At 41.7% G+C, this 21,547-nt stretch overlaps 1 protein-coding gene across 19 annotated transcripts in view; it reads left to right on the plus strand.

The window, feature by feature from the left end:
* Positions 1 to 21,547, plus strand: part of kdm2bb (lysine (K)-specific demethylase 2Bb) — a 252,681-nt gene that overhangs the window by 136,129 nt on the left and 95,005 nt on the right. The window lies entirely within an intron of this gene.

A 21,547-nucleotide genomic window follows, 5' to 3' on the forward strand; every position in this document is an offset into this window, starting at 1 on the left:
TCCCAATCTTCTGGCCCACACTAATCTTTGAAGCATTGAAAGTCTTTTCTCTCAATTTGATATCATCCTTAACTTCTTCCTTAGTTAACCACAGATAGTTCATTCTTCTCTTAGAGAGTCTTTTTCAATGGAATATATTTGTTTAGAGTTATGAAATATCTCCTTAAATGTCTGCCGCTACTTCTCTACCATTTTCCCTTTTAACCTATTTACCCAATCCACTCTAGGCAACTCTGTCTTCATACCCTTGTTGCCTATAATCAGGTGTAAGACTCTAGTTTCACACCTACATTTCTCTCCCTCAAACTGAATGTATGTTATTATCACTGTTCTCTAAAAGACCCTTGACTATGTGATCATTAATTAACCCTGTCTCATTACACATTACCAGATCTAAAATGGCCTGTTCCCTAGTTGGTTCCACAATGTACTGTTCTAAGAAACAGTCCCAAATACACTCTTGTGAACTCGCCCTTGAGGCTACCTTTGCCAATTTGATTTGTCCAATCTATATGAAGATTAAAATGTCCCACAATTATTGCAGTACTTTTCCTACAAGCCCCCATTATTTCTTGACTGATACTTTTCCTACAGTGTAGCTCCTGTCAGGGGGCCTATAAACCACTCTCTCCACCAGTGCCTTCTTTCCCTTACTATTTCTTACCTCCACCCAAACTGATTGCACATCTTGATCTTAGTCGAGATACTTTCTCACTACTGTACTGACTTTATCATTTATTAACAGAGCTACTGCACCTCCTTTTCCTTTCTGCCTATCCTTCTGAAATGTCAAATACCATTGAATATTCAGCTCCCAGCCTTGACACACAGTTCAGTGAAACTAACTTGTAAAATGAGATAGGACACATCAAAGGGCAAGATTTGTGTAATTTATTATTTTGATACAGGGGTCAGCATGAAATTGATTGAACCTCAGTGGAAAAATTATTTTGTATGCATTCATATAATTCTTGCTTTTTAAAAAAAAAAGTTGCTGTTTTACAGTTGGGCTTGTTACTGAAATGTTTATAAATTCTCTTTCTGAATGATAGGGGTGATCGCAGTACACAGTACACACAATGAAGGGCCTTATTGTTAATTCCCTGTGGCACAATATTTAATGAGATAATGACCAGTGAAGTATTATCCTAATTATTGAGACCAGAAAGTCTGTTTATGGGAGTAAATTGTAATGCTGAACTCAAGAGAATACCTATTTGAGTGTTGAAATTTGTAACGCACTTAACACAACTTAGAGTGTCACTTTATGAATGGCCAGGGTACCAGAGGCTTGCTTTAGGCTTTGGAACATTCTCAACAATTGTAGTGGCTTTCAGGAAATGAAGGAAGAAAACGAGGGAAAGAAACTGCCTTTATAGTAACCATTTGTTGTGAAATGTCCCAAGATGCTTCTCAGGAGTGTTAGCAAAAAATTTATCACTGAGCCGTATAAAGGGACGAATGATCAGAAGGGAATTGCAGAGCTTAGGGCCTAGGGAATTGCAGTGTTGAAGGCATCTCCACCAGTGGCAGAGTGATTAAAATCAAGGATGCAAAGAGGTTGGAATTAGATGTGCCCAGATATCTGAGGATTGCAGCGTTAGAAGAAATGATAAAGATAAGGCAGGGGGAGGCCATGGAGAGATCTGAAATCGAAGGGAAGAATTTTACAATAGAGACCAGGAAGATATGCGGATGCTGAATGAGGACAGAATTGTACCAGATTGTGATATTTCCATAGTCGGATATCCTGCCTAGACTTGCACATAATTGATCCAAATAACTATAATACATCAAAGGGAAACTGTACCTAGTTTCTTAAGGGTGCTAAGAAAGTGGCAAATAAAATGTGCCTTCTCATCCACTAAATTCTTCCTCCTCCTGACTTAAAAATGACTGCCAGGCTTAGGTATGGTTAGAAGGATGAGTAAGTACAATGCCTAAGTGGCCATTCCTCAGGTGTGAAGCTAAATGATGTTTGTCAGTATTGATCACATAGCTGGGATTGGGGGTGAACTTGATCCTATCTTTGCCTAATATCCACACTTGCACTTTTGGTTCAGGTTCCAAGATAGTAATCGGTAGTGTGATCCCTGGATGATTTTCTTCCATGTGAGGCTAACTGGATCAACTCCACTTAGGCCAAGGCTGAGAACAAACTCAGCCCAGACCTGGAATATTCTCTGCCTGTATTGTTCAAATACTGTATCAGCTGAGCTAAAATGATGTTTTGTAACCTAATTTTCTGTTGACAATTTTACACCTTTTTGTTACCTTGCAATTTTCCTGGTTTTCCCAGGAGCGTCTTCTATCCTGTCCCTGTCTTAATGTACACTTCCATCCATTTTTGATTTGTTTTTTTTGTGGGTGGCAGGGGGACATTTTGGTTGCAGTCTCCTTGATGAATATGATTTTATCTGCACTTATGAAGTTTTGCTTCTCCCTTCTCTCTCAGGGTATCCTCAAATGCTGCTTTTGAAACAAAAAAAATTGTTGCATTAGTCACTGACAAAATGGTGGTGTATTTGAAAGAAGCTTCCTCTGTTAGATGTGCAGTAATCATTATTTTTGCCACCTATTGGCTATATAGAGTAATGCAGGCTATTCTGTGGAAATCAGCAAAACATCATTCTCTGCCTGTATAATCAGTACATAATAAAATAGGCATTTGTCATCTTGCATTAGATACCGAATGGACTTTGAAATATATTTTTCTTGTCAGCTTTTCTGCACAAACTTTCAGTTCTCCGGATTCCTTGATAGAGTACAATCCCATGGCTGCTGCTGCCTTGCCCAAGAGACTGTTATTCGTGTGTATTTTAATAACCTAGACTTGGATGTACAATTTCCAAATTTGCAGATGCTACACAACTTGGGATTATTGTGAATTGTCATGAGGGTAGTAATAAGCTTGAAGAGGACATAGGCTGATGGTATGGGTGGAGAGATGTGAAGTGATTCATTTTGGAGGGAAGAACAAAGAGAGGCAATATGAAACAAAGGGTACAGTTCTAAACGGGGTTGACACGGACAGGGGAGGAGAGATAAATTGAAACCCTCAAATCCCTTACCCTTACTGTCCATAATCAGTGTGGTTCTGGAGAGGAAGGTATGTGTGGTTCTTAGCCTCCACATTGTGTGGTCAGTTTAGAAATAACAGGAGCAATGTTTTGTCGGTTTAAATAAGGAGGATTATTTAATCTCTCACACCCCAAAAATCGAAGCGCTACGTCATTCGTGTGCCACATACTTAAGAAGGATACATTCAAATAAGTTAGTGCACTTCAAGAAGTGTTGAACCAAAGGAATAGTGAACAGTTCATGTGTTGGGTTCATGTTAGAAGAACAGTCACCGCAGGCCCAATAAAGAAAGGAGTCTCTTTCTACTTTTGAATTGCAGTTCATATGGATTCAAATAGCTGATGTCGGATATCAGGATTATTGCAGGATCCTCTCAAAGAGATGAATGTTCAGCAGGTCATGAAGTTAGGTATTTGTGTTTATCATATCAAAAGTTCTAAGTTCTTTACAGGTGGACTTGGAGTTTTGGAATCAGGCCAGGAGACTCCTTTAAGATGTATAGCCTCGAGGTTCTTAAAAGTAAAGGTGACAGTCTTGCTTAACTGCTGCATCTTTCGGTGTTTTCTGTGGACTGCCGATTTGAATGAAAAGGAACAGCCCAAAAACGTGGCTGCCTCACCATGCGTCTGCTTAGAGTTACCTTCCAAATGTGGTGAAAGCTTTATTGTAATTAGCCACATTCGGTACCTCTTGGGTTATTGTTTTCAAGCCAACCTCCCCTAGGGGCTTGAGACCATTATTGTCTTTGTTTCTGAAAAGTGCCATTCAAGCCAGGAATGCAGTTCTGGATGGTTTCAGGACGTGTGTGTTGACACTTGTTTGTTTGAAATGGGGTCTGTTGTCTTTCTGATACAGTGCGACTTCCACAGTAGTGTGCTGCCTGGGCATGTCCAGTAAGTGTCAAAGGTGAAAACAAAAACAGAATTACCTGGAAAAACTCAGCAGGTCTGGCAGCATCGGCGGAGAAGAAAAGAGTTGACGTTTCGAGTCCTCATGACCCTTCAACAGACCCTTCAGTTCTGTTGAAGGGTCATGAGGACTTGAAACGTCAACTCTTTCCTTCTCCGCCGATGCTGCCAGACCTGCTGAGTTTTTTCAGGTAATTCTGTTTTTGTTTTGGATTTCCAGCATCCGCAGTAGTTTTTTTGTTTTTATCCAAGTGTCAAAGGTGATTTAATCTGGAGCTTGAGCCTGTTGAAGTTGCAAAGATCACCTGACCCTTGGTGACAATCTTAACAGTTCATCAGTGTCCATTTTAAATAAAAGATTGTTCGAGAAACTTCCATACAAACAGAGTCCATATTGAAAGTTATTAATATGTCATGCCTTTCCTACAGCATGTTATGCCCAGTAGCAGAGGGACCTGGGATATATGTGCACAAATCATTGAAGTTGGCTAATACAGGACCCTGAGCTTTTTAAAATGCGCATAGAGTACAAAAGCAAGGAAGTTATGATAAACCTTATAATTTGGTACATAGTGGGGATCCAACCTGGCACATCCTGGCTTGTTGGCTTCAGCAACTCACGAGATAAACCTAATGAGATGCATGGGGAAGCCTGCATACATCACCTTGGCTGACATTAAAGAAAGAAAGGATTCACTTTTACATAGGGCCTTTCACGATCTCGGGACATCCCAAGGCACTTGACAGTCAATGACGTACTAAGTATTAAGTGTTGTAATATATGAAATGTAGATTTGTGGACTTCCTATGTACGCAAGATCAAATGGGAGGTTTAGAAAGGAATTTTAGAACTGCACACAATTACCCTCCTGTCTTCCTATGTGTTGATATAGATTTCTAGGAGGACCCAGATAATTTTATGTTTAACAAAGTTGGGTACATTTTGATTAAAATTGTACTTTGTAATTGAAAGATTCCTAAACATTACAAACATATTTATAGAAAATAAAAGTTATCATCACTTATTGTTCTGTCGTCATTTCCCCAAATGTACCTCATAGAGTCACAGAGGTCCACAGCACAGAAAAAGGCCCTTCGGCCCATCGAGTCTGCACCGGTCAAACAAGTACCTAACTATTCTAATCCCATTTTCCAGCACTAGGCCCTTAGCCTTGTATGCCATGGCATCGCAAGTTCACATCCAAATACTTCTTAAATGTTATGAGGGTATCTCCCTCTTCCACCCTTTCAGGCAATGAGTTTGAGATTCCCACCACCTTCTGGGTGAAAAAAATTCTTCCTCACATCCCCCCTAAACCTCCTGCCCCTTACCTTAAATCCATGCCCCCTGGTTATTGATCCCTCCACCAAGGGGAAAAGTTCCTTCCTGTCTACCCTATCTATGCCCCTCATAATTATATACACCTCAATCATGTCCCCCCTCAATCTCCTCTACTCCAGAGAAAATCTCCTCTGCTCCAGAGAAAATCTCCTCTGCTCCAGAGAAAATAACCCCAGTCTATCCAATCTCTCCTCATAACTAAAACTCTCCAGCCCAGGCAACATCCTGGTAAATCTCCTCTGCACTCAGTGCAATCACATCCTTCCTATAATGCGGATTCCAGAACTGCACGCAATACTCTTATACAGTTCCATCATAACCTCCCTGCTCTTATATTCTATGCCTCGGTTAATAAAGGCAAGTATCCCATATGCCTTCTTAACCACCTTATCTACCTGTCCTGCTACCTTAAGGGACCGGTGGACATGCACACCAAGGTCCCTCTGCACCTCGGTACTTCCCAGGTCCTACCATTCATTGTGTATTCCTGTGCCTTGTTTGTCCTGCCCAGGTGCATCACCTCACACTTATAAAACCATAAGACATAGGAGCAGAAATTAGGCCATTCGGCCCATCGAGTCTGCTCCGCCATTCAATCATGGCTGATAAGTTTCTCAACCCCATTCTCCCGCCTTCTCCCTGTAACCTTTGATCCCCTTACCAATCAAGAACCTATCTATCTCGGTCTTAAATACACTCAATGACCTGGCCTCCACAGCCTTCTGTGGCAATGAATTCCATAGATTCACCACTCTCTGGCTAAAGAAGTTTCTCCTCATCTCTGTTCTAAAAGGTCTTCCCTTTACTCTGAGGCTGCGCCCTCGGGTCCTAGTCTCTCCTACTAATGGAAACATCTTCCCCAAGTCCACCCCATACAGGCCTTTCAGTATTCTGTAAGCTTCAATCAGATCCCCCCTTTATCCTTCTACATCGAGTAGAGGCCCAGAGTCCTCAAACGTTCCTCATATGTTAAGCCTTTCATTCCTGGGATCGTTCTCATGAACCTCCTCTGGACCCTCTCCAGGGCCAGCACATCCTTCCTGAGATACGGGGCCCAGAATTGCTCACAATATTCTAAATGTGGTCTGACCAGAGCCTTATAAAGCCTCAGCAGCACATCCCTGCTTTTATATTCTAGTCCCCTTGAAATAAATGCCAACATTGCATTTGCCTTCCTAACAACCACTCAACCTGCAAGTTAACCTTAAGAGAATCCTGGACTAGGACTCCCAAGTCCCTTTGCACTCCAGATTTCTGAATTCTCTCCCCATTTAGAAAATAGTCGATGCCTTTATTCTTCCTACCAAAGTGCATGACTTCACACTTCCCCACGTTGTATTCCATCTGCCACTTCTTTGCCCATTCTCCTAACCTGTCCAAATCCTTCTGCAGCCTCCCCGTCTCCTCAACACTACCTGTCCCTCCACCTATCTTTGTATCATCTGCAAACTTAGCCAGAATGCCTTCAGTTCCTTCATCTGGATCATTAATGTATAAAGTAAAAAGTTGTGGTCCCAACACTGACCCCTGCGGAACTCCACTAGTCACCGGCCGCCATCCTGAGAAGGACCCCCTTATCCCCTCTCTCTACCTCCTGCCAGACAGCCAATCTTCTATCCATGTTAGTACCTTGCCTCTAACACCATGGGCTCTTATCTTACTGAGCAGCCTCCTGTGCGGCACCTTGTCAAAGGCCTTCTGAAAGTCCAAGTAGATAACATCCATTGACTCTCCTTTGTCTAACCTACTCATTACTTCCTCAAAGAATTCTAACAGATTTGTCAGGCAGGACCTCCCCTTGATGAAACCATGCTGACTTTGCCCTATTTTACCATGCACTTCCAAGTATTCTGAAATCTCATCCCTAATAATGGACTCTAAAATCTTACCAACCACTGAGGTCAGTCTAATCGGCCTGTAATTTCCCGTCTTTTGCCTCACTCCCTTCTTAAACAGGGGGGTTACATTAGCGATTTTCCAGTCCTCTGGGACCCTCCCTGACTCGAGTGATTCCTGAAAGATCACCACTAACGCCTCCACTATCTCTTCAGCTATCTCCTTCAGAACTCTGGGGTGTAATCCATCTGGTCCAGGTGGTTTATCCACCTTCAGACCTTTCAGTTTTCCTAGCATCTTCTGCTTGGTAATAGCCACCATACTCACCTCTGCCCCCCGAACTCTCTTGAACTTACTCGTGTCTTCCACCGCAAAGACTGACGCAAAGTACCTATTCAGTTCCTCCGCCATTTCTTTGTTCCCCACTACTACTTCTCCAGCGTCATTTTCCAGTAGCCCAATGTCCACTTTTGCCTCTCTCTTACCCTTTATATATCTAAAAAAACTCTTGCAATCTTCTTTTATATTACTGGCTAGTTTACCCTCATATTTAATCTTCTCCCTCCTTATTTTTTTAGTTGTCCTCTGTTGGTCTTTGTAGGCTTCCCAATCCCCTGGTTTCCCACTGCTCTTCACCGCATTGTATGCTTTCTCTTTAGCTTTTATGCTGTCCCTTTCTTTCCTTGTCAGCCATGGTTGCCTCGTTCTCCCTTTAGTATGCTGCTTCTTCCTAGGGATGAATTTTTGCTGTGTCTCCCAAATTACTCCCAGAAACTCCTGCCATTGCTGTTCCACTGTCTTTCCTGCTAGGCTCATCTCCCAGTCAATTCTGGTCAGCTCCTCCCTCATGCCTCTGTAGTTGCCTTTATTCAACTGTAATACCGTTACATCTGATTCCAGCTTTTTCCTCTCAAATTGCAGGGTAAATTCTATCATATTATGGTCACTTCCTCCTAAAGGTTCCTTCACCTTAAGCTCCCTTATCAAGTCTGCCTCATTACACATCACTAAATCTAGAATTGTCTGTTCCCTAGTGGGCTCCACCACAAGCTGCTCCAAAAAGCCATCTCGTAGACATTCCACAAATTCCTTTTCTTGGGATCCACTACCAACCTGATTTTCCCAGTCTACCTGCATATTGAAATCCCCCATGATCACTGTAACCTTGCCTTTCTTACATGCCTTTTCTTTCTCCTGGTGTTACTTGTGCCCCACATCCTGACTACTGTTCGGAGGCCTGTACATAACTCCCATTATGGTTTTTTTACCTTTGCGGTTCCTCAATTCTACCCACACAGATTCTACGTCATCTGACCCTACGTCATTTCTTGTTATCGATTTAATTTCATTTCTTACTAACAAAGCAACCCCACCCCCTCTGCCAACCTGCCTATCTTTTCGATAGGATGTATATCCTTGGATATTTATCTCCCAGTCCTGATCCCCTTGCAGCCATGTCTCCGTGATGCCCACCACATCATACCTGCCAATTTCAATCTGCGCCACAAGCTCATTTACCTTATTTCGTATACTGCGTGAATTCAGATACAACACCTTCAGTCCTGTATTTCCTGTCCCCTTTCTCATTGTCGTCCCTTTATCTGATGTGCTTGAAGTTAGATTCCTAGCCCTTTCCAAACACTCAGTCCTACTTTGTGTTCTGGGGACTTTAATAGCCTCTCCTGGGCTCTCCTTCCTTTTCAGTTTTTTCATAATTTTCCATGAAGTTGAATCCAGCACCCCACATGCTAACCTGCTGCTTTGTTTCCCATTAGTCATACTTCTTGGAGTTTTACCCTTCCCTTCCCCACCCACTTTCTAGTTTAAAGTCCTGTTGACCACCCTATTTACCCTTTTCGCTAGAACATTGGTCCCAGATCGATTCAGGTGGAGTCCGTCCCAACGGTACAGATCCCTCCTGTTCCAATACTGATGCCAGTGCCCCACGAAATGGAACCCCTCTTTCCCGCACCACTCCTTTAGCCACGTGTTTACTTCCCTTATTTTCGTGTCCCTATGCCAATTTGCATGTGGCTCGGGTAGTAATCTGGAGATTATAACCCTTGAGGACCTGTTCTTTAATTTAGTTCCTAGTTCCTGATAATCCCCAAACAGGTCCTCTTTCTTAGTCTTACCTATGTTATTTGTCCCAACGTGGACCACAACAACTGGATCCTCCCCCTCCCTCTCCAATATCCTTTCAAGCCGGTCAGAGATGTCCCTCATCCTGGCACCGGGCAGGCAACATACCATGCGGGACTCTCGATCAATTCCCCTAATTTAGAATCCCCTACAACTACCACTTGTCTTTTTGCTCCCCCCTCTTGAATGGCCTCCTGTGCCACGGTGCCGTGTTCAGCTGGCTCATCCTCCCTACAGTCCTGTTCCTCATCCACACAGGGAGCAAGTACCTCGTACCTGTTGGACAAGGTCAAGAGCTGAGGCTCCTCTGTTCCTGAACACAGGATCCCTCTACCTGCCTCACTTGCAGTCACACCCTGCTGACCCTGACCACTGACTGAACTTGAGGTACTTAATCTACCGAGTGAGATCGCCTCCTGAAACAAAGCATCCAGGTAACTCTCTCCCCCTCCCGGATGTGCCGCAACGTCCGGAGCTCGGACTCCAGCTCATCAATTCTGAGCCAGAGTTCCTCCAGCAACCAACACTTGCTGCAGGTGTGGTCACTGCGGCTTGCAATGGTATCTGCCAGCTCCCACATCATACAGCTACAGCACATCACCTGCCCAGCCATCTCTACTAAGATAATTAATTTGTTAATTAGCTTTGCAGTGTTTTTTTTTTCAAATTTGGTGCAGATTTCCTACCAACCAATCAGGTCACAGCTTTCCTGTGATGTCACTTTTTCAGTTTTGGCTTCAGTTACCCTGTGCCCCGAGGTCACCGCTCTGGTGCTCCTCCCTCCGAGTCTGCTCCCTGGAGACAAGGCCGCGGTCCCTGAGGTAAACTAGATTTATACTCACCGCTCCGGTACTCCTCCCTCTGAATCTGCTCCCAGGATTTACTCACCAATCAGCTGCTTTTTCTTTAAAATCCACTTTCAGAAGAGTGTCCCTCGCAGGTCTGGTGCACTCCTGAAGGCACTGCCTCTTCCTCTCTTTTTTAGGTTTGAGGAGGAGGGAGGGATGGAAACACTACAGCAATGTAATGTTTGGGGCAATTCCGTTCTTTGACAGTGGGTCCTCCTCAATTCCCTCCTGAGTCACGGTGTCTTCTTCCAGAATGCTTCAGTCATTTCTCACCAGCACCCTCTGTTGGATCCGGATTAAATTCCATTTGCTACTGATTAGCCCATCTGACCAGCCCGTCTATATCCTCCTGTAATCTAAGGCTATCCTTCTCACTATTTGCCAACCCACCAAGTATAGTTGGAAAGATAACAATTGAACTTAATACTAGAAGGCTTATAGACTGTCATTATTTTACCTGGTTTCCTTTTCCATCCCTTCTATTCCTCCATTCACTTTGACCCGGCACTGTTTCACCTTTCTTTCAACGGGAGAACAGGATAGAAATAAATGGAATGGGCTCCACTCCAGGACTATCGTGTAGCAGCATTGATGTTGACTGTAGGCCTCTTATATAGGTGTTGATTTTTCCCCCCTAAAACTGAGTGTTCTGGTGTTGTGAAATGATCCAATCAAATGCTGACTGGGATCTCATGCAATTCATCCAAAAACGACGGCTAAATTTTAAGGGCGCTTGAGGCTGGAATGTAAATTCTTATCCTTATCTTAGGAGTCCAGTGCTCGACAGGTTACTACAGCTGCACATAGGCATCCTTTTACTCCACCTGTGATCAGTTGATGGTTGAGAGGGTTGAGGACTTTGTTCATGAATTGGTAGCCTTCCTAGCTTCGGAGCCATTTTGCCTCATATAAAATGGAAGACTGTTTGACTTTTGCTGCATTTTGAGAGCATTTTGAGTAAAGGAGACAGGGAACACAGAGCAACAGTGGTGTATTTATGCTGGTGTAGCACCACAGAGTAAGAAGTAAAATCTCAAACTCCTGAAACACTTGCAGACATTAGCAGGGGAGAAAGGATAATCAGTAATTCACAAAAAACATTGATGATTCCGCAATAAATAGTGATGGATTGATAAAGAGCAGATCAATGGTGAGTGCATAAAACAAAACTGTTGAACCTCAGCATAGTTCTTTCAGTGTGCTATCCATACAAAAATATGCTAACCCCCACCCCACTCCGAAATTCTTCAATGTTAACCAGTAGATCACGAGCCTTATATTTCACAATCCAATAGCGCAAATCTGGGCCAGATTGGAATTCACAGACTGCAGCTAAATCCTGTTGAAAAGCATCAGTGAAAATTATATTGATGATAAAGGACAGAAAGGTTTAACCTCGGGCAGAGACTGCTATGAATAAACCAATATCTTGTCTGTTACCGTGACAACATTTTTTCCTCCGTTTATTCTGCAGAATTTCAAACTCCTCATTGTATGTCACTTTAAATGTTCACCTAAATGACCACAGAGTCCGGCTGGATTCTTTGTGTACCATGCCAGCTATTACAGCCAGCATATTACTGACTGATGTAGCACCTTGAGGAAGCAAAAATACGAACAAGCCTGCCTAACCCAGTATAAAACCTAGAACCTACCTGGCTCAAATGCTTTAGCTTGTTACTGGATGGTACCATTGAAACCTGATGCGCAGTATGAACCTAAAGTATGTATTTAAATGTGGACTTTTTACCCAATTCATTTATGGTAATCATACACATTCTAGGCAGCACTTTGGGGCACTGTAGTGATGGTGGCCTAATATCCGCACTGCCTCTTCACCTCCGTCAAAAGCACTGCTCTGGGGCTCCTATCTCCTGTTGCTTTGATATTGAATGTCACTGCAAAATGTTTGGGGAATTCTGACAGAATTAGGAGATCCCGCCACAAAGTGCAATAGCATTCAGTTCAAGTGCAACACTAAACAACGACGGGGGCCCTGAAGCAGCATGGAATCTGAAGTCTTTGAGCGATACTTGGTGGGAAATGAAAGGAAAGTTTGTGACTAGAACTGGTGGAACCGGGTAGGAGATGGTGGCAGAGGGCAAAGGGAAGGGGAAAGTCTAAGCCATTATGTGGGAAGAGGAGAAAGTTTGAGTGGTACTTCAAACAGAGAGCATCCAATGGTGGCACTTGTTTAGGGGAAGATTTGGGGGTGGTGAGCAAAAAGCCTGACATCAATACTGAAGGGTGGGGTGAGGCAAGAGGAACAATTGGGATTGATGCAATAGGAATAAGGAGAAGTGAAGGAGAGAAAAGCCCAAAGATACAAGATCAGTTGCTTGAGTTAGTAGGATTGGGGGAGGGGGCAGAATAACATGGCTCTGTGAACTTGGGAGGGGAGAGATCTGCTGTGACCTGCGGGTGTTGAAGGGGGAGCATACTTTTTTAAAAAAGATCAATGTTGATTAAATATGAAAAAAAATTCCAGCAAAACATGTTGCACCCCCCGAGAAATGTGGCACTTGTGGTATTAGGGACAGCTTTTGGAAGGAAAGTGCGTAAGTTCTAAAGTTGCTGCCAATAACCCGATAGTTGAATTCTCCCAATTTATATTAGATACGCTATTTTTTTTTTAAGAGAATTAACTTTAAGCAACAGATTACATGCTATGCCTGGAAGAAAGAAGTTTTAAAACATAAAGAAAGTTCCCAAATAGCAAATGGTGAATTGTTCTCAAAATTGGGAGGATGGCTGTTCATCATTGTATTTTTTAACATCTAAATGTCGAATGTTGAGTCCGAAAAATCGGAAAATGGAGAAAATAAAATATCAAACAAAAAGCAACATTTTCTTTGCGGTGAGGAAAGATGGATGTTATGTCCCAGATGCTTCTGGGAAATAAATCTGGTGCCTTCAGCACTCGTATCACTCTTCAGGTTTTTTGTGCGTCGCTACTGCTGCTTTTCACATAGCATAGGCTGTGTGCCAATGGATACCAGTAAATCTTTAGAAAACTAATGCCATGGCATACAAGGCTATGGGCCTAGTGCTGGAAAATGGGATTAGAATAGTTAGGTACTTGTTTGACTGGCGCAGACTCGATGGACCGAAGGGCCTTTTTCTCTGCTGTAGACCTCTGACTCTATGACTCTAATTTAAACATTGCAGCTGTAGCAGGAGCAGCACAGTATCACTGAACATTAGAACACAAATGGACAGAACCACAGTGTGAGAGATGGCAGTAGTTTTGATCTCTGTTTCACTTCTCAACCTGTGAAGGCTACAGCTCCTGCCTTGTCCCAGTTGACTCGGAATGAGCAGCCAGAGCTCCCAACTTCCAATTACTAGCAGCATTCAGGTTTATTCTATTCCTAAGGCTCAAAATAGTATATTTTGAGCGAGAGATAAGCGGGAGAGGATAAAAGACAGATCAAGAGGCCTACCTGCAGTGAGGCCAGTGGCAGAGTGACGTCACGAATCACAATGTGACGCGGGTGCAAGGAAAGCAGCTCATTGGTGAGTATTTCTAGACTTTAAAGTAAGGTCTTTAGCTTGGGTTTAGGCCTCTAGTCTTTTTCTCGCTCTTTTTCTTAAAAATCGTCTAAGTACTGGTGTAAAAAAATTAATTACAATAAAGCGTAAATAGTGGGGGATTCTTCAAGTGTAAAGAGCAAGGATACTAGACTAATTAATAAATTAAGTAAAATACGATAACGATGGCAGGACGGTTGATGTGTTGCTGCTGCAGCACGTAGGAGCTGCTGGACAACAAGATGATCCAGAGTGAACACATTTTTAGTAAGTGTTTGCAGCTTGAGGAACTTCGGATACGAGTTGAGGAACTGGAGTCTGAGCTGCAGACATTGCGCCACATCAGGGAAGGGGAAAGTTACCTGGACGCTTTGCTCCAGGAGCCAGTCACACCCCTTAGATTAGGCAATGCAAATTTGGTCTGTGCTGAATGAATTAACAGCACAAATAGAGTTTAATGGGTATGATCTTATCGCCATTACGGAGACATGGCTACAAGGGGACCAAAGCTGGGAACTAAATATTCACAGGTATGTGACTTTTCGAAAGGAAAGGATGGTGGGCTAGCTTTGTTAGCACAAGATGGAATAAGTATGATAGCAAGAAATGATCTTGGATTAGAAGATGTTGAATCCATATGGGTGGAGGTAGGAAGTAACAAGGGGAAGAAGACACTGGTGGGAGTAATCTATAGGCCCCCTACAGTAACTGTACTGTAGGACAGAATAAATCAGGAGATAATAAGGGCATGTAAAAAAGGCAGTGCATTAATCATGGGTGACTTTAATCTTCATGTAGATTGGGAAAATCAAACGGGCAAAGGTAGCCACGAGCAAGAATTCATAGTGTATTCGGAACAGTTTCCTAGAACAATATGTTGTGGATCCAACCAGGGATCAGACTATTTTGGATTTGGTAATGTGTAATGAGGCAGGCTTAATAAATGATCTCAAGAGTAAAAGATCCCTGAGGAAACAGTGACCATAACATGGTAGAATTTAGCACTCAGTTTGAGAGTGAGAAACTTGGGTCGGAAACAACTGTGCTAAACTTAAATAAGGGTAATTATAAAGGAATGAGGGCAGAGTTGGCTGTAGTGGACTGGGAAAGGAGCTTAGCAGAAAAGATGCTTGATGAACAATGGCAGATGTTTAAGAAAATAGTTCATGACTCACAGTGAGGAAGAAGGATTCAAGGAAGGGGATAAACCAACATGGTTAACCAAGGAAGTTAAGGATAGTATCAAATTGAAAGAAAAAACATACAATGTGGCAAAGATTAGTGGTAAGGCAGAGGATTGGGAAAGTTTTAAAAACCAACAAAAGATGACCAAAAAAAATAGAGGGAGAAAATAAATGTTGAGGGTAAACTAGCAAGTAATATAAAAATGGACAGTGAGGGCTTCTTTAAATATATAAAAAGAAAAAGAGAGGCCAAAGTGAACATCGGCCCCTTAGAGAATGAGGCTGGGGAAATAATAATGGGGAACCAGGAAACGGCAGAGGAGTTGAATGAGTACTTTGCATCAGTCTTCACGGTAGAAGACACTAATGGCATTCCAAAAATACTAAATAATCAAGGGGAAAAAGAGGGGGAAGAAATAAATACAATAACTATCACTAGAGTAAAAGTACTAGGGAAACTAATGGGGCTAAAGGCCGATAAGTCCCCTGGACCTGAGGTGTTGCATCCTAGGATATTAAAGGAAGTAGCTACACAGATAGTGGATGCACTGGTAATAATCTTCCAAGAGTTCTTAGATTCTGGAAAAGTCTCAGAGGATTGGAAAACTGCCAATGTAACACCCTTATTCAAAAAGGGAGGGAGACAAAAAACAGGTAACTATAGGCCAGTTAGCTTAACATCTGTCATTGAGAAAATGTTGGAGTCTATTATAAAGGATGTATTAATAGAGGATTTAGAAATACATAATCTAATCAAGCAGAGTCAGCATGGCTTCATGGAGGGGAAATCGTGTCTGATAAATTTATTAGAATTCTTTTGAGGTAACGAGCAGAATAGTTAAAGAGGAACCAGTAGATGTAATATATTTGGATTTCCAAAGGGCATTCGATAAGGTATTGCACATAAGGCTACTTAATAAGATAAGAGCCCATGGTGTTGGGGGTAGTATATTAACATGGATAGAGAATTGGCTAACTAATAGAAGACAGCGAGTTGGGATAAGGGGGGCAATTGCAGGATGGCAACCTGTAACTAGTGGAGTGCCACAGGGATCAGTGCTGGGGCCACAGTTATTTATAATATATATTAATGACTTAGATGAGGGAAGTCAATGTACTATTGCCAAGTTTGCGGATGACCCAAAAATAGGTGGGAAGGCAAGTGGTGAGGATGACACAAAGTCTACAGAGGGACATAGACAGTCTAAGTGAGTGGGCAAAAACTTGGCAGATGGAATATAATGTGGGAAAATGTGAGGTTATACACTTTGGCAGGAAGGATAGAGAATGTTATGAGATGGCCTTTCGGTAAAGCTGGGTTATTTAAAAATCCCGTGGGAAACTTTAAACAACTGCCATAACCTATTATTAGTAGGAGTATGCAGCAGTAGTTGATTTATAAGTTAATAAAGGATGCTTATGATACAAGATTTACTTTTGCAAGGAGAAGCATAGGACACATACCTTGTTCACCAGCCCCCATCTTTTAAGAATTGGATATGGTCTATTTTGAAGTTTGTAATTCAGATTGCAAATTTGTAATTTTTTGACTTAAATAAAACTTATCACTTAACCTACTTCCTATTTTATTTTCAAGCCCTAGTGAGTCCATATGTGCAAGGAATAAAGTCAGCTAATATACTTACACCAGGGAAGTCGTACAATAAAGGCTACAGCCTATCTTGAAAATAAAACTTCACAAAACATCACCTAGAAAAAGGAAAAATTTACACCACAGAAGGCGGCCATTTGACCCAGCTGAGAAAAAAGATTTCTAGTGTAATTCCACCTTCCAGTTCTTGGTCCATAGCCCCACAGGTTACTGCACTTAAAGTGCATATCCATATTTTTTTTAAAACATGATGAGAGTTTTCGCCTGTGCCATGCTTTCAGGCAGTGAGTGCTAGACCCCACCATCCTCTGGTGAAAAAGATTCTCAAATTCCCTATAATCTTTCTGCTAATTACCTTAAATATATGCCCCCTGGCTATTGACTTCTCTGCTAACAGAAATAGGTCCTTCCCATCTACTCTATCTAGGCCCCTCATAATTTAACTGGAATGGACATATTCAGATAAAATATACACCTATGGCCTAGTTGTGTCCACCAGAATGTGCCTCTAATGTCAATGAGAGAGATACAAAATTAAATAATGTAGCAAACCAAGGAAGTACTTGAAGTTTAATTAAATTTGCTTTAGTATTAATTGACCTAAAGAATACAAACTGAATTAAAAATGGTTTGCGTAGTTTTTCTGTCAAGAGTCCCCTGCTCCCTCTTGATCAAATTAAATTTTAGAGATTTAAATGTAACCATATATATTTTTAGTATAGTCATTTTCTACATCTCTGTGATTTTTGAGATATCACCTGGTCTGATTGGATGAGAGAATACTGTGATGAGCCCGTGATTTTGAAAAACTGAACGGAAGGTTTTCAAATCCAAATGAAAATACAACAAACGATGATGTAACTCTGTGAGAGTTTATTTGCACACGTAGTTCTCGCTTTTCCAGGTTTGATAATATGGATTTCACAGGCCAATGGAAGTGCCTACTGTCATTAATGTATGTTTGATGGTTTAAAAAAAAAATCTAAATCTATAATTTAACTGAGGAGGTCCACTCGTAGTTTAGATTACACAAAACGTATTTAGCAATGGTGACCGATCAGTATTGTAATTTTTTAGTTCTGATCCATAGTATTTCACGGTAGGCAACCAAACAGCACAATAAGAAAATAAGCTTGGAATAAGCCAGCCTGGTGGATTTCTCAAATCTTGTTTTTTTTTAAATATTTTTGTTTTGTGATTAGCTTTGTCTGACTTTACTCATATTTGAGAATGTGGACCTGGTGCTGCATATTTTGGATGAGATGAATGCAGTTTGCATTAATATAGCACCTTTAACGTAGTAAAATGTTCCTAGGCTCTTAACAGTGTTATAAATAACAACTTTAACACCGAGCCAAAGGAAGAGGTATGAGAACAGATGACCAGGAGTATTCTTAAGGAGGAGTGAGAGGTAGAGAGGCAAAGAGGTTTAATGAGGGAATTTCAGAGTGTCGGGCCAAGGCAGTTGAAAGCTCAGACATCAGTGGAGGCCAGTAAGGCCAAGGTTTGCTCTCTAGTTTGTGTTGTTTACTAACTGAATCTGGGTCAGCTATACAGGCAACACTATTCAGCTAAGTGTCCATGTGCAAACATATTTGCTGCTCCTAATTGCTATTCAGTGCCTCTCTGCTACTAAGTATGTTTGTATAGGCCATTTCAAATGAATAGGGACAGAATTGGGTTTGCCTTTGATGCTGACCGTGGTTGAATTGCCAGTCAACACTCACTTGTAGGATCGCCATTTGGGTAAGGTCCTAAATAGTAAAATAATAAACCTGTGACAGTATATCCAAGGTTTGTGATTTCTTCCCGCGGGTTTTTAGTGTTGTCTTTAACTAACTGCTGCTTTGCTAATCCTCTAGCAGATATACACTGGCAGAATTGCCAGTTGAGCATCATCAAAACTGGTTGCCACAGCTATGTTAACAAGTGCAAACAATGTGGCTGTGTTGAGTAACATTACTCCATTGGGATTCAAGTTGAGATGAGCAAGGGCACAAGAGGACAAAGGCTTGTAGGGAAAAAAAACAGATGGCAGTGAGGAAGGGTATGGCTCAGTAGATGGGATCATGCAACAACTGTAGAAGGGTGAGGAGGAGGCCAGCAGAGAGAACTATGGAGATTTTGTGATTGGGATAGGATGGGCTGGACTTTCTTCTTCTTGAGTTCTCTGCCTGAAGGCAGGTCTGACCCACAGCGTCGCAATTTGCACCATGGGCAAGGAGGCAGGTCCCGAAACCACCCCGGCTAGAGCAGGGATCGAACCCTTGCTATTGATCAACAATAGCCATCCAACCAACTGAGTCACCTGACCCTCCAAGACGTCCCGAGTTGCTGTGACAACATACACTTACATGCATGTTGTAGCCTAGAGCTGTGGATAGTGATGGTAGAGACTCTAATTTCTTTTCATCACATGGCTGACGAGGAATCCCTCCTGCTATTTCCACCTGCAATTGGTGTATGTTGGAAGGATTTTATAAGTTGCTGATACTCAACCTGTTTGGCTGCGTTATGAACTCATCTTCCTTGACTACCAAGTCCTGGGGTGTTACTTGAACCTGGAGCTTCTGACTCAGAGGCAGAAGTTAGCCACACTACTACCCACTGTGCCACAAGACTTCCTGGGCTGGATTTCTGTGCAGAATGTCAGCTCCAAATCAGCATATAACTTCACCCTTGATGGGAGCAGCAACTGCAACAAAGTTCAGTAGTTTGTCCTGCACTTTGTACAGTGAGTGTATGGGAATAGGATGGGGGTACTGAAAATACAAGACCAATAAGGCCTTTTGCTGACTTGTTTTGAGTGTAATATTATGCTTAGCCAGTGCAAGCAATTTGATTTCTCAAGTTAACAATAGTAAAATAAATGGAATAACAGATTTTGAAATATGTAGATATTGAAATATATTTTCTGCAATTTTTTTTAAAACGTAGTGATTGATTTACATTTTTGTAATTTCAAATCAGGTGTTATTGGCTCAGCCCTTTCAGCCTGTAGTACTGCAGTTCCTTATTCTTTCAAACTCTCTGGAGCCACCTTTCTTTGTTCATTAATTTACTCAGTTCATAAAGAAGCAGGTGGCTATCTCCTTGGGGAGTTTAATAATGTAGTTAATCTTTCCTTTCCCATTGCATAGGAGTCCTTTTTAATTGTGGTCATGTTTACAAGAATGCTCTGTGTAAGGGAGAAGGATGTAGGTTGAAACCCTACCCACTTGAATATACAAATCTTTTTTTTAGTTTTATATTTGAAAAGCATAAAATTCATATAAATGTATGTATTATATAAAATACATTTCCCATGTATCAGGCATATTTTTTTAAACTTTGGAGGGCTAATTCTCAGCAGCACATAATGAGAGAATATAAGTTACTTTTATATTTAGCATTTCTGAGAATGATGATGGATGAGATAAGTAATTCAGCCTATTCTGAAAGACCCTAGCGACCAGTTTTAGCATTCATTTGTTTCACGGGCATTTGCCACCATTACTCTATCTGACATTTTTTTTCACATGTTGATTACTCTTTGAAAAGGAAGGTTTCCTGATAACTGTCCTAAAAGTAGTCTCCTCTAGTTTAAATCTGTGCTCTGTATATCTATATATGCTTTTTAATTGAAAAATTAACAAAGTAATATTTTGGGTCAATTTTCTTCTATACCTTAAACCATCTTGGACACTTTTCATAAAACTTGTAAACATGCATTACAACAACTTGTACTTATACAGAACCTTTAACACAGTAAAAAAAAATCCCAATGTGCTTCATTGGAGCATTATAAAGAAAGTTTGACACCAAGGCACATAAGATATATTGGCAGATGAACAAAGGCTTGTTCAAAGAGGCAAAGAGGGTTTTACACTGGTTCTGGCTGCTTGGTGTAAATTGTGGGAGGGCTTTGAACTGGGGCCTTTTTCCATTGATCCTTTGCCGCAAATGCCCAAGCTTCATGGTATCCCTCAGCACATGGTACTGAACTTAGTACCGCTTTAGTCTGCAACAATCAGTTTTGGAGCTCCCTGCATTGGAAAGCCAGTAAGTTTGGCAAAAAGCCAAAGAACATCTTTCACTGAGTTAATGATCTTTCAGTGGCAATCAATGTTTGTTTTGGAGAGTGACCCTGGGAACAGTCCATAAAATAGTGATCCACAGGGCCTTGAGTGTGTCATTTTGCTGACCACTTCCTGATTGATTTGTGGTCAAAGATGTTTTTCTGCACAAACTTTTCTTCAAAGGATAGGTCATGCGAACAGTCCAACTGAATGTAGCGTTGTGTAGCAACCTGACAAGGCCCATCCTTCGCAACAATGGAGACAGAACCTTAGCACGTGGGGACACATGGTGTTTGCATACCGAGGGCCAATGCAGAGCATGATACAGCCACACACAAAAGTGGCCATTGGGGTGAGGGCAACATTGCATATGTTTTCCCCCTTTTCTTTGGAAATTTGCACATCATGCCCTGTGGAGATAGTTCATTTTTGATCTCCAGATAACAATTCAGACTTCTTATTTCAAGGCAGAAGAGCCCAAGTTTCTCCACTTTTCCCTCATAATCCATACCCCTAACATTGGAGGTTAGCCTAATTGCTCTACTTTGCACTGCCTCCAGCATTTGGAAGTCTCTCGAAAATCAGAACTAGTCACAAAATTCAAGGAGGAATTAGATGAGCACAATAACATTTGACCATTATCTTCTCTGACCCACATTCTATTGTTTTGGCCATATGGTTCTCCATTCCATTGGCTCTGCTGATATGTTGGGCATGCCTAGCATTAAAATTCATTTAGGTTCCTCGGCCCCTTCAACTTCAGCCGCAGTTATTTTGACAGCATTCATTGAGTACACATCATCTATATTATTTTCCTATGTGTATCACTTTTGCCTGCATTAAATTACCATTGTTCTGCTCGCTACATATCCTGCGCAACTCATTCTGTATCTGTGATTTCCAAGCTACCTATTCCAATACCATTTCTTATTTGGTATAATTTGCAAAATTGTTCACTTTGCACGGAGTTTCTGAATCCAGATCCTTTTAAATTAGGGGGAGAGA

The sequence above is a fragment of the Cetorhinus maximus genome, chromosome 12 (genome assembly GCF_964194155.1).
Source record: "Cetorhinus maximus chromosome 12, sCetMax3.hap1.1, whole genome shotgun sequence".
Classification (NCBI taxonomy): domain Eukaryota; kingdom Metazoa; phylum Chordata; class Chondrichthyes; order Lamniformes; family Cetorhinidae; genus Cetorhinus; species Cetorhinus maximus.